Raw genomic sequence first — 14912 nt, forward strand, 5'->3', positions numbered from 1 at the left:
AATTAAAACTATGGACAATTGATTTTTGTGTAAACTTGAAATGTACTGTTTAGCCTGAAACAAACAAAAAGTATTGTGCAAGCATTTTAACTGGTGAACGTTTTAATGTCTTAGTTTGTGATTTAAAAAAAATGGAAAATGCAATTTCAACATGAGATGCTCTAAAATGTCATTTCCATATGTCACGTGAAATGCTCTAGTATATTCAAAATGCAGTATCTTAGTCTGTAGGCATCAAAATGAAATGTTTTCATCTTCTGAAAATATTTATTCCATTTTTTTTTTTAAATTAATACTATTCATCTAAGCATAAATAATTTCAGACTCCCTGAAATTTTCTTTTCAGGAAAACTGGCTGTTTGGGGAACATAAAGGTACGTAACTTGAGTCAGCACACATGGACCAACCTGCATGTGAGGTTTTCATAGCCGTCATTCTGTACAGGCTTTAGCAAATTTTATTAGTGCAGCTTATGGCAGTTCTGGCTGTCTGACACAGGTCTTAAATCTGGAATTGGATGCTCTTTCTTCCCTAGTCTTGGCTGTTACACTGCTCTGAATCTTCCCCTTTATAAATAAAAGCTGAAGTCTGCACACACCCCACAGGGTTGTCAAGAAAATTAATTTGTTAACATTTGCAAATCACTATGGAAGAGTTCAACTTGCTATTTCAATACTGGCCATAAACCACAGGAGTATAAAACTGGCAGAATGGCACATCCCTAGCCTACGACTAGATATAAATTGTCTTCTAGCAATGGTGAGTACCTGTTGTTTAAAAGAGGGAAAAATCACCAAAATGTAAATTTACAATTTTAAACACTGCACAGGTTTCTTGTGTTGTTTTTGTTGTCGTTGTTGTTGTTGTTTGTTGTTTTTTTTTGTTTTGTTTTCATTTCTTTGTTTGTTTTGTTTTATTAAACTAACCTGTTCTCCCTCTTCTAGACAGGGTCTTGCACGTCTCATACCATCACCAACACTCTCATCAGCCCTCAGCATGGAGGCCCTGGCACTCTCCAGGCCGAGTCCCTTACTGGATGCAGCCAACCACAGGCTGCAGGCCTCTGCCCTGAAGCATGAGATTTAATTACTTTGCTCTCAGCATGAATAACTAAAACTGTTATTGTTCACCAAATGATCCGGCACCTCAAATCCAGTTACAATATTTGACTCCAGACTCCTACCACAGTGAAATCTCTCATGCTGGCTGAAGCAGTATGTATGCTAGATCAGGCCACAAAATAAAAGAAAGGGATGTCTTGACCATACAAATAAGGTTAAAAGTGTTTTCTATACCGTAATAATAGTCTGGCTTTCTAAGTTTGTGTTAATATTATGATATTACTTAAATATGGTGTGCTATTTAATAACATGTATATATATAAATATATATCATTTTCTCATTTGTAAAGGTTTTATATAGCATACAACAGGAAAATATGGAAATCTGAGAAACATTATGCACTCAGCAGGCCAAAATATCTTGCAAAGCCATTATCTTGGTATCTCAGGAGGCAGGGTACATACAGCGATACATCACGCTGGTAAACTCAGCTCAAATCACTGCGCTTGGCAAATTAAATATCATGCTCAATGAGAAAGTGCTACCATCCACCCCATGCCTTGGGGATGCAGCAGCATCCCCAGCATGCACAACAGCTCTTTACTATGGGTAAGAGCTTATTAGAGAAAAGCAGCTGGGGGCAGACTGACACCAAGAGGAGCGGCTCTAAGGGCCTGCCCAGCACATTTCTGAAAGCCCACAAGAGACCCACAGGCAGGGGAAGCGCTGTGGCTGCCCTGCCAAGTGAAATTTCTGTCAGTGTTCCAGTACAGATATGGATAACTCCATCTTGTAGTACTGGGGGCTTAAAGACCATTTGCACAGATGTATGGCCTTTGTAGGAAAAAGAAGACTCTCATCCTTAAATGCACCTTCCAAACATTTACTGTCTGGGCTAAGAAAACCTACTGAGTCTTTTAAGATGGACTTGCTTAAAGCATACAATACCAATAAAATTAATGGTCCATCAGCTAAATCAGAAAGCTTGGATTCAAAGATAACGTGCTTGGTTTCCTACTTTTGCTGTAAGAAACTCCAGTGTTTCATATCCTCCCGTAAGAAAGCTCGTGGAGGATGTCTGCTGACATTTCAGGAGGAGGGTCCAGCACAGCCACGGAAATAGAAGTGCAGGCTCTTTTGATACAGTTTTGGTTACGTGTTCAAACTTGAGGTATGTTTTTCTTTTAAACAAAATACTATAAATTACACACACACAGACAAAAAAAAAAAAATCATGGCCCTGATAAATGATTTTTGGATTGAAGATTACATGTTACTAGTTAGGGGGAAAATCTCCCAGAGTAACAGGAAAATTTGTGGTTCTATTAAAGGAACAGACATTTTAAAATTATAGGAATAGAAAAAAATCAGCAAAAAAGAATCAGGATGTTCCACCTTCCACCCAGATTTGTTGGCTTGGGTTCGATAACACAGTTTAAACCATTTAAACATAGTATTTCATATTCCTTCCATACTTCTTCATATTTGCTTAATATATATTGAGTGGCACCTCACAGAGCAATCAGGCTGCACTGCATGATTGGCTCTGATATGGACTGATTACAAATGGTTAAAATACAGAGGAAAAATTCCTGCACATAGAGCTCTTTAAGACATTCACTCTTCTAATACGTGCCACACTATCCACAGCAATTTTGATGAGGCCATCAGAAACAGCTTTTGCCAGAATTCTCTATTAATAACAAAGTATGACTCTTCAGCTTTATTAAAGGTAGAAATACTTGATTGTAATAAAAAGGGTGGTGCTCTGTTGATAATTCTTTATTAATTCATGCTTAGTACAGGAAGTTATCTTAAATAGAGAGGACATTGAGGAGACTGAGTTCAGCAATCTCAAATAGCAATCCATGAACTGTAGAAGAAGATAGAACTGTGCATTACAAAGAAGCCAGAAAGCAATTCCTAAAATAATCATTTAAAGAGAACTGTGAATATGGATTCTTCCACTTTTTAAAGTTCAAAAATATATAGAAACATTATTTGCATTATTTAGAGATGCCAGTATTGCCCAGATATATTTCTTATGCTCTAAGAAGAAGCATTGAGGCCATTTATTTCAAGTATCTTTGGAAATGATGTGAAACACATTTAACAAATGTCCCATACTTATTTCAGTGCACACCATAATGATGATGGGGACAGGACAGTATAACAGTATTGCAGAGGAAAGGAAATAAAAATTACTTTTCCAGAGATATTTTAATGATCAACACACCTAAATTTACATAAACATTCAATAAAGACCAAAAGCACTGGTTTCAGTGATTATTTATAAAGCTATTTTATCTAATATATCCAAAATCCATTTTGCACTGGCTAGGAATCTATGCTCAAACATGCTAAAATTCATAAAATTTCTGCTCTGAGAATCAACTGAAGTTTTAAATGCAATATTTATATTGACTAAATTATGTCTAAAATGAGGTCTTTCTAGATACAAAATATTTTCCAGCTCCATAATTTGTTATTGCTCCACAGTAATAATAATAGCAACAGTAAGTGCATATGAAAGCTTCATTAAAAAACATAGAATGTTCATTATGACACAGATGACTTAGAGTTGCAAAAATTATTTAACAATGTAATTAATTCAATTATGTGCATTTGACTGTGCATCAAACACATTACACACACACACACGTACATACATACACGCACAGAAAGTAAAGGTGATGTGGTTTATTTCACAATACTATGTGGTTTGCTGGACAAAAACTTTATAAGATTATCTAGGGTGAATAACAGCATTCTCAGGAGATAGTACAGACCCACTAGACCTTACGATGTACAACACAGCAATGGCAGCTGGGGGGATCCGTTTTACTAATTTTATTACCTGTGCAGAGATTTTTGCGGAACTCAGTAAAAGTTAACATGCTGTCTATGAGGTGTGTCACCTACCTCCTCCTCCTCTCATTTTCCTAGTGTTGTGCAACATCAGCCCCTATCCTTCCTATTGTGTATTTCATTATTAAAAATAAACAGAAGATCTATATAGCATTTCACACTTGTGTACTGCAAGCCTTTGCCAACTTTGCAATGTTTATCTTGTGCATCCAAATTCTGCAAACATCTAAGAAAAAAAAAAAAGAACAAACAGAATCCAACACAACAGCAAAAAGGAATTATGACTGAGCTGCATCACATACTTATGGGTAAAGAATATTACGCTGTCAGTTTTCCCAAACCATTCATTACTAATATTGGAAAGTAAGAGATCACTTTTGAGCCACAGAAGTGCATAAAAGTTCTGAATTCTTGAACTCTAATGACTTTTTGTCACCTATCTCACTCCCATTAATTCAGTATAAATCCATAGATAGAACCATAGTGACCAGCTGACAATTTGATGTGGCAGTAACAGTGACAAGAGATAAGCATTACTTGAATTATCAATACTTAACACATTTAAATGCCCACTTACAGTTTATCTTAATTACAAGCTTCTTTTCCTCATACAGTTCATGTACAAGACAAAAATTAGTATTAATTATATAGGCAGTTTGGAAGACTTATTCCATTACGATCATTAGAGAAATGACAGATGGTTAATTTCTTTAAAGAGTCCGTATTAGATAGTTTAAACTCTAATTAGCAGGGTTACTTGTCTCAGTATATGCACACTATTTTCAAGGAGCAAATGCTGTAAAATTATTGATGACTATGCTATCATTTCTCTATATTTAAGTTACATTTTTGTATTGATACTACCCAATTCAAATATTCCCCAGTTCATTTTTCTATAGGTACTCCCTAATTCAAATGCAAAGTGGAATCCGTGCTTTAATCACTCATGGTTACCATCAAACTCTATACCCTTAGTTAACACTGAAGTCATTAATCATTAATTAATGACCACCAGCAGCTGTCCTCTGTTCAAAGCTGAATCTAGGGATATGAAAATCCAGGTTGCCCTACAATAGTCTATTCATTGCTAATCTTGCTAATTGATTGATTTTCACCTTCATCCACTCCCATATTTCCATCCTGTTCTTGGTCCTCATTTTCTAATTCTTTCTTCAGAAAGAAAACAACTATTTTTATAAATCTATGTCCAGAATTTTCCTATTTTTCCCCCTTCAATTATGTTTATAATAAAAATAGATCTGGGATGTGCATGTTCTATTTTCAAGGTCTGTTTAGAGACAATCCTGCTTTCTGAAATGCTGTTTCTGTCTGTAATTACTTAGTCCATTGTTGTTCTTCAGGGAGAACAGCTGCCATCATCTCATCCAGATGTCTACTTCTCTCTTTTATATATTAGCTTATTCACTTATTCTATATTTGGTGTTAAGATGATAAAAAAGGGAAAGAAAGAAACTACAACAAAATCTTAGGAAGAAAGTCCAATTGGGGATACAGCCAAAATCCACTGTTCCTTTTCTTATCCATTACAAGAAAGCTGCAGGACTTATTTATACTATAAAGGGGAACTATATTATTGGCAGTTATTGGCTAAGGATTAAAAGTAGCTACAAGACGCTTGAAGAAGAGAAGGCAAAAACATGGACCCACACTCCTTGCTCCACACTCTGTGAGGTTAGGAGTGCTTTGGAGAAAGCTCTGAGGTGGCTGCAGCTCTGAGGAGACTGGAGATAGGCAGGGATGAAGCTGGCATTTTGGTGTTGCACATGTGCAGCTTGAATTCATTCAGTTTAAGTGAAGTCAGACCTGTCCTATTCCAGTTTAATAACCGGAACTGTGGGACACTGATTTACCTAAAAACAGTTCTGCATCAAACTCCCAAATACTGATGATTATTCTGGCAGTTTATCACAACTGAAAGGGTTAGCTAAACTATACTGTGTTGCTGAATTTGTTTTGCACAATCCTGTGACTGTGTGAATAATTTATTATATATTTAGCTACCCTGATATTCTAAAAAAAAAAAAAAAAGAGAGAGAAATACTGCATATTTACATGCAAATATAACTTCCAAAAATATGGGACGTTCTAATCCTAGTAAACACTAGTTTTTTTGAAAACAGATTTTAAGACAAAATTCAATTTTACATATTATTTCACAACAGACTCATCTAGCAAAACTATTTCACATACCAAATCCTGCAAGAGGCATATATGTTTTTTTTGTTTGTTTGTTTGTTTGTTTTTATCCTCTCACTTGGACTTTAAGACTTTCTTCTTTACAGAATATTATGAAATTTTTCTTTGAATAAAATCTCTTTTCTTTAGTTTTTGGTTATTCCTGTTCTGGGTATTCCTCCTAGACTGAAGAAATGTTTTAACTCCAATAACAATAAATGCTGTAAGTCCAAACTCTGTAAGTCCAATAATATATTTTATGGCTTTAAGAAGGGTATACATTTCCCCCAGAATTTAACTTGAAAAGCCCGACACACAGCTTGAATGTTGACCAGTCCTTCCTTCCTGTGATATCTGTTCATCACAAAATCAGTGCTAAGATCTCCTTGAACACAGGGAAGACAAAGATATTCTCAGTCCCAGCCACAATAGGTAAGTTGATGGCTAAAATACATATTTTCAGGCAGGACTACCATTACTTTCTCCATAGCTCTTGAACAAATTGTTTAAACATTTTTAAACCCACTTATGTTTCTTCAACCTCAGAATGTGTATCATAATCATGATTTCCAGTTTCATGGAACGAGATATATTTTTGCAAAATACATTCTCATGGAGGGTTCTATTGTACAATTAATCAGTATTACTTCACATAACATCCTATAAGTTTTTACACTTTTCAACCAGTCAGGCAGAGGAAATATATTGAAGAATATTTAGTATGACAGCTAAAGTAAAGTAAGCTTTATTTCCAGTTTCCTCCATGTCTGCCATTTTCTGTATTCTTCCTTGAACAGAAAATTTTAAGGGAAGGATTTTCTAAAGCACTTAGCATAGGCCTGTTTCCCCTAAAGGAAAATCTGTTACTCCCACTGATTTCAACTGTAGGACTGTAATGCAAATGCAGAGTAACTGAAAATCCCACTTTAAGAGATTTCAGTCTAGACATAAGGTCTGTGACCTTGTCAGAGACTTCTTCTTTGCCTTAATTCAAACTGATCTCTTAATATATTGTCTCTTGTCATTGACATTCAAAATAAGGTTCCTATGTTTTAAAAGATATTTCATCATCTAGATTTTCTCCGTTTATTTATTTATTTAGATCTAGCAAGATGTGTTATTTGGTCCTAGGTGGTTTTGTTTAAATTCCAACTTGTATTGTGCACTAAACCTCCCAGGTACTTATGATAAACATGCTTTCAAAATCTTCTGTTATATTGTCAAAAGTGACAACGATAGCGAATTCTGCATCTACAGGAGTGCTCCCCATTTTATTGCTAGTAGAACAGCCAGACTGGAGCTGTAAATATCCTACTCAGCCAAGTGAAAAATGTTTATTTTACTTCTCCTAATGCCAACTCTTTTAATTTACTGTTTCCTTACTAAAAGTAAAGAATGTTATACAAGTCTGCCACAAGCAACAGATACTTGTATTGGATACTTGGCCTCCATCCTATACATATTTCTGCTATACAAAGAAAGCGGGAAGTAGCTCTCAGACTGCTGCTGAAACTGATAACTTGCTACCTCTTCTTAGATTACTCTGGTTAACAATCCATCTACACAGTCAGAGGGCTCCACAAAAACACCTCTGAACAAAACAGGTTTTTTTCAGCATGGAGATAACAGAGGGATGGATATACCATGGGACAGAAGAAAGGTGTCTAAAACCAATCAAGTACTGTCCAAAGTTGGTCTGATAAACTAAAACTTTAGTACGAACTCTCTGGAGACATCTGATGTCTCTTTTCTACTCTTTTTGGGACATCACCATTACCAGAATTTGTCAACTGATTTTCCAGGGGGCTCCTAGGTAAATTACAGTTACAATATAGCTATTATCATGGACAGTGCTCGTGAGGTGAAGAAAATGGAACACACTACAGTGGTGGATGAATTGCTGCTGTTGCTTTGCTCCTGATCTTTTTTTTTTTTTTTCCCCTCAGGAATCTGGAGCAACTTATCTAACCATAAATATTAGGGAAAAAAACTTTTTTTTTTTGTTTTCCTTTCCTCTTATACAGTAGAGAGATTTCTTAATGCATGAGATACTTCACCTTATTTCCCTGGAGGTACCGTGGCACAAGCACTCGGATGACTCACTGGATGTCAAGCAGGACAGTGCTATTTTTGATAAGGTAACTGTAGTGTTTGTGGCTCTCAATGGGGAGAGTAGACCTTCCTTCAGTGTTGCTCACCTAATTGAGGAAAGGGTTCTCTACTTGAAAACAGGGAAAAAAATGTGCTATAACAGTGGTAAAGCAGAATGATACTGATGCTTTGCTCTCAGGTCAGCCTTAACACTGTCTCTAGTGATGCTCCTGATTTTCCCTAAGGCAGATCCTTCTTGGTAGTTTACAGAGGTACACCAAAACAGCATAACAAATGCATCATCACAACCACTGCACCTAAGTTGCTTTCCCTGGAAACAAATTGGTTGCTAGTGCCAACCAGCCTTACAGATAATTATTTCTGTATTTTTTTATATATTGATAAATATTTGCATAGGCACATGTTAACAAAATTTATGTATCTGAAAAATTCTGCCATCAAATCTGCTATCATATTTAAGAAAACCATTAATTGCTCTAATAAGCAGAAACGAGATGACAATAAATCTTCATTGCTGTTTAGGTCTAAAGTATCCAAAATACGAATTAAGAATCAAACCACAGAGTTAAGGAAAAAAGCAAGCCTTGACATGATATTCCATTTTCCTAATACTACAGTCATCCCAGGATGAACTCACCTTTGTCATCCTACCTCCTTTACATATTTCCCATTTGAACAAGTTAGAATTAAAGTTGAGATTCTGTGAGCAACTTCAGAGGACTTCAAACTAATGTGAAACCCACTCCCTGAAAGGTGCACTAAGCTAATAGTACACCTTGGCTACTCATAGCAGACTGGAATATATGTGCAGAAAAAAATCAACCACATTCTCTACTTACTTCCTAAACATTAAAATAATGTATACAGAAGTTAAATTGAATTTTACATCTATTTCCACCTTCAAAGAACTAGGAACAAAGTACTCAACTGTTCTTACCGAGCATGTATACACTCCAAACTTATGCAAAACACCGAAAAATATTCAAAAGGTATCCTTCTTGATGGACATCGCACCCTTTCAGAAATCAGTCCTCTTCTGAAAAGAACTGACCATTTTATGCCCACTCTGAAAAGTGTGAAACCTTTTTTTTTTTTTTAATGCACCAACACTGAAAGATTCAATAGTTTTCCAAACCCCGAACATCAAAGTTAACACTGTGTGACAGCTGATATGTTCCAAAGTCATCATATTTAGTGGTCTGTAACACGGTAAATGACACAATTACTTGCTGTAATTACCATTGCTGACAATATATTTTCCCTGATGATTGGTCTATGTGACTCAGAGCTGCTTATCTTTGTCAGTCCAGTCCAAATCTCCATTTCCATGTGACTTGGACATTAACTTAGTAGGTATTTACAAATTAGTTCCAATATCTGCCAAGACAGATATTTGGGATACTATAAATTCATCATTTATTGCACGGTTAGGCAGTCCACCACTTTAACACCATTTTGCATTTGAAAATAAGCATGCATAATGAAATATTGTTTCCCATTTAAATCAAATGGTCATTTTTTTTATTAATATGTTGGAAGGGAAACATGCTGAAACAAATAAACAAAACAAAGGAATAAAATGCCAATAAGTAAGTACATTGAGATTTTCACAAAATTCTCAATCCCAAAGCAAAACATGAGTTTAAATTAAAAAAAAAAAAAAAAGAAAAAAGAATAAAATATTAAGATACTTAATTCTCATTGCCTTCCCACCTTCCCATCATGATTTTAAGGAATACCTGCAGAAGACATTGGCGACTTTTTACTTAAAGCACTGTGAGTTACAGGCTTATCAAACTAGCTGACTGCAAGTGTTTCCCTGGAATACTGTACACTTTGAAAATATGAAATAGATACAATTTCCTCTTTTGTTTTTCCAAAGTATATTATGATGATGTATAAAAATAATGGCATACAAGGACAGTAGGAAACAAGCAGGCTTTTTAAGATGGTTTGGAAGTTTGTCAGAAAAAAAAAAAAAATCTACACCTACAAAATCTCCAGGTTGGACAGATTCCTATTTTATCACTAAGCTTGTTGACAGAGCTCTCAGTTCTCAAGAGAGACATCAAGATTTTCAATTTTTTTTACTGATTTGATGGGGGATGGCAACAATTTTTGCACATCCAACTATATAAATTGTATAGGGCACTGACTTCAGGAAAGTCGGTTAACATTTCTTAAATAATTTCTGGTTTAAGTTTTCTAGTTCAAACTTAAAGATGCCTCAAAACCACTAGTATTAAAAAAAAAAAAAAAAAAGACATGATAAGAAAGAACAGTTCTGTATATTGAGAATGGCCCCTGAAATAATATCAAGAACCTTTTAGAGACGCATTATTTTAAAAACAGTGCCTCACAATATGGATCTACATTAACAAAAGTGAAATTTCACCCAAGAACCTTAGTATTATGTTGTACAGGAGCACAGCATAAACAGTGATGCTCCCTTTTGTATTAACATGGCTTTTCAAATTAATTTTAATGATTTGGCCATTCTTCTTCAGGGCAGTGCCAGAGCAAAACCCTGAGGATAGGTCCCAATGTATTTTCTTAGTAGGTAGTATTTGTTCCTTCTTGTTGGCCTACTCTTTCTGACTGCTGTGGAGAGGTCCTGCCATCACCTCTCTTCTCTGCTCATTTGGGTCGACTGGCAAACACAGAGCAAAGTCTGGAACTGAAACAAGCTTAGACAGAAAAAGAAGAGCAGAAAAAGCACCAAATTAGCTTTCACGGTACGCCTTCGTGCAGGAACAGCCACCGTCTGGATGCAAATTTCTGTGTGCACCAAAAGTAATATGCAGAACTAAAAATATAAGCCTTTCTTTGGGATTACACAGAAGAACACTGACACCAGATGAGTCAGTGAAGTGAATAAACCCAACATGTTTACTTTGTGCACCAAGACATTTCAGAGTTGATTTCAGCATAATTCTGATTGCAAAGAAGGACTAGCAAGTACACAGCTCGTGCTGTGGTTGAGAAGTTTGTACCACGTAGGTTTCTACTCAAGCACATAGCTGAGAGAACCAGAAAGGCTACTTCTGAATTCTTTTGGCTGTAGCAGTGAACTTCTAATTTGAAGAAGTTTGATGCAGCAAAGTAGATCTGTTCTTTTAAGTCAAAAATCATGAGTCCAAGAGACTGATAAAAGTGAGTATCATTGGTAAAAAATTATCCCAGTGACAAACCTAAGCAGGATTTGTAATAGATGATGACAAATACTAAGTCACAGTGACTTTCAGTGTTGACTGATAGTATAAAACATGGGTTAAGGAAATGGTTTGCCATTTAGCATACAGCAGGCTGATCTTCGAAAGATTTCATGAAATAATATAGGACACATAAGTTGGAGTTGCTGACTACTGGACATGCCATTTAGCATGCAGTGGAAATTAAATTATAAAGAATTAAAAGTTTCCATGCTCACAGGTTATCTGAACAGAAATAATCCAGGGATTCCTTCCTCTCCACATAGGAAGCTTCCATATTCAATCAAAAGAAATAAACTTTCAGATACAATATTAAAAATTAAAAAATGTTATGTCTCCTTTTATAAGTCTTGACAGACAATTACCCCCCTGCCTTTTCTAACAACTCTGTTACCTTAAGATCAGAAATACTTTTCAACAATAGAAAGCCAACAGACCACCAGGTCTGGCAGTAGTCATATACTGCCAGATATGTCTAATACCCTCAAAACGTGGGGTAATTTATATCATGGCCACAGTGTCTTTGACTTTTATTGTGAATTTGTAGAAAAATGCTGACATCAATATAGCATGACCACATAACCTTAAATAACTCCGCTGTTCCTTTTTAAAAGCTGTCTTGCTTCATACAGGAGCTTCCATCTCTGACTGACTTTGGCTAGAGTTCCTCTGAGAACATGCTCTCCCAGCATGAGATGATCACCAGCTGGCTCAGACATGATAGATACGAGCTATCCAACTTCCTTGACTTATGGCTCACTCAACGAGACAGCAGCAGATTCCCATCTCCTGAGACAGAAAGATCTTTGCAACTTCAGGGAAATTATCCTCAAGGCTACCTACCATGTTCCCTTATCTTTGCAGTCTATCTTTCACAGTCTGTGATCATCCATAGAAAGATGGATATTTTTTGTAAAAGAATTAATCATCCAATACTGAAAATCACACATTCATGTATTTGTCAAGTGAAAACATTTGCTTTTTATTAACCCACACTGTATTCTACCAAAGACCCCTTAAAATGTGTTCGGTTTTGATCAGCGAAGAAATCAATCCTGCTGTAATTGCACAGCCAGATTAACAGTTGTTATGAACTGGATCAGTAACCAAGGAGGAAATGGGACTCTCCTCTTAAAAAAAAAAAAAAAAAAAAACTTCTTTAAAAAAAAAAGTCTGGTTCCAGATTAAAACAGCCTCTAAACTAAGTTGTCAACGATAACTTGATCCAATCCAAATAAAGCGTGAGTTCCTTTGTATATGATACAGCAGATATATAAAAATTACTTGTGTTGTTATCCAAGTAATGCAGTAGCATAGCAACAAGCTCTGTCTGAATGATCATTCCTCTATTAGCTTTGTGAGTTATCTTACAGCTAGAAAGAAGATATTGTACAACACAAGAGTGAATTTATCCTGAAAGAGGATTGAGAGGCTGAGGATTGTAGGCTGACATCTTATAAAGCAGCATGTAAACTGTGCCAAGTAAAGGAAATCAGATTCAAATGGGTTTTGAGTTGGAACTGCCTTGTGCTTACAAGCTAACTGCCAGGGTGTTTATTACTAACAGCAACCATGACAGTATAGCTAGACACCATCACTGCAGTGGGTTTTGGATTACCCTGTTTGATAATGGATGTGTGTTCATACATCTTTTATTCATACAATTGGGAGATAGGTGTGTGTGGTGGGAGAATCACCAAAATTAGAGATAGAAGAGACAGATGGTTCATCTTGCCCACATCATTATAAATCCAGAGCTCCTAATCACATTTTCTCTGGTGGTTTGCTGACTAAAACGTTTCCTTACTCAAGCCACTGAACGTCACTACATTGATGCTATAACAAGCCTCTGTCAGTATTATTGCTCTATCCCTTGCATTGTACTGTAAGATTATTCTTAGCCTTGACTTAAGTAGAGTCAACAAGCTCAGCTGTAGTGCTGGAGAACTTGAGGAAAACTTGAAATATTGCTGTTCTTATCAAAATGAGTCAAGGGAAAAAACAGGAAGAAATTAGCTTTTAATTTCATAATGCCTTATATTACTATATTTCCAAATAAAAAAGCTGATATGCTATATTACTAATCTGAGATCACAGATTTTTTCTGAAGCTTCTTTGCAGCAGTGAAAGGTGAAGTGTACACAGCAGTGCTGAATAAAGTTGCATCTTGTAGCCGTATTTAGTCGCTTATTAAAATGTGGCCTCGTTTACCAATGTAATAAGCACTATCAGCTCTCATTATCTCTGCAATGACTTGTGGATGCTCTTGTGTGTCTGAAAAAGTAGGTCAATTTTATACTGTTAATTAACGAGAGATGAGTGTGCAGCTTTAAACACAGAAGCTGGATGATTTAATTCAAGTCTGGATTACATCAGTCTTATAGTTGCATTCATCCCAGGCAATTATACCAATCTTAGAAGAAGGGGTTGCAGGTGTTAAAACATAGCCCACATTCCTCATATGTAAACTAGATTTTATTTTTCATTGTAACTAAGGAGAGGCATTCCTTTCAGCCTCCCAGAACTGATTTGTGGTTACGAAAATGTACAGCTAGAACAAAAATAACTAAAAATACATGATATTGTAAAATACCCACGCTTCACAACTAACTGGAGTCTATCTCCTACCAACATGTACTGTTACAAATCCATTTCCAGCCACACAACAGAATCCCTTGTGGACATTTTCCTGAATATCTGGAAGAAAAGTTTTGGCAGTCCAACAAAACATTTTCTCAAGTATCCCTGCATCACTTCTGCTGTACAATACAGGAAAAGGTGTGATTTCTCTCCCTGTTGATGTCCCAAGCAATTGATGGAGGCAGATGCAAGTTCATGAGCTTCAGTTTCTAGATTCCAAGAGGAATCTTTCATCTGAAGTGTGTCAGAGTACCAAAGTAAAAAAATAAATAAATAAAAATAGCACATGACTGTATTTCACCCTCAGAACAAGCTGTATCTTGCAAGAAGCAGAAAATGAGCAGCCAGGCAAACCTCTAATAATTTAGGAATCTGAATGATAAACAATGTTAGACCTGAGTTATTTCAACCAAATCACAGGTCCCTGTTGGTTTTAACAGAGGGAGCATCTGCGCTCAAGTGATAATGATGGGCACGATTAGCATTGTAAAGACCCTGTCTCCATTTTCTCATAAGCGTTTTCAGAAGACTTACATTGTAAACAAAACATTAATGCAAAAAAAGGAGGCAAGACACAACCTTTGTCTTTATACTATACCAAAAAAAACAGTCTTTATTTCCTGCCTGAAAGGATATTGAAAACTGGGCATTTGCACATATAAAACACATTTTGTATGAGAAGTACAAAACTAATACAGAGACTTCAAAAGAAGGGCAGAAGAGAAGCCTCTAAAGGTAACTCCCATTTCTGCTGAGGACTATAACTATATCTTTAATACTTTGTGTTCAGAAGCTGTGGAAGAAGTTTGGCAGTTCTAAAAG

The 14912-nt window shown here is 36.0% G+C and overlaps 1 protein-coding gene across 1 annotated transcript in view; it reads right to left on the reverse strand.

Annotated features, from left to right (window-relative positions):
• The window catches only part of NELL2 (neural EGFL like 2), a 147042-nt gene that overhangs the window by 40050 nt on the left and 92080 nt on the right, over positions 1-14912 (reverse strand). The gene's annotated exons all lie outside the window — the stretch shown is intronic.

This window comes from Anser brachyrhynchus, assembly GCF_964034855.1.
Source record: "Anser brachyrhynchus genome assembly, chromosome: 1".
NCBI classification, from domain to species: domain Eukaryota; kingdom Metazoa; phylum Chordata; class Aves; order Anseriformes; family Anatidae; genus Anser; species Anser brachyrhynchus.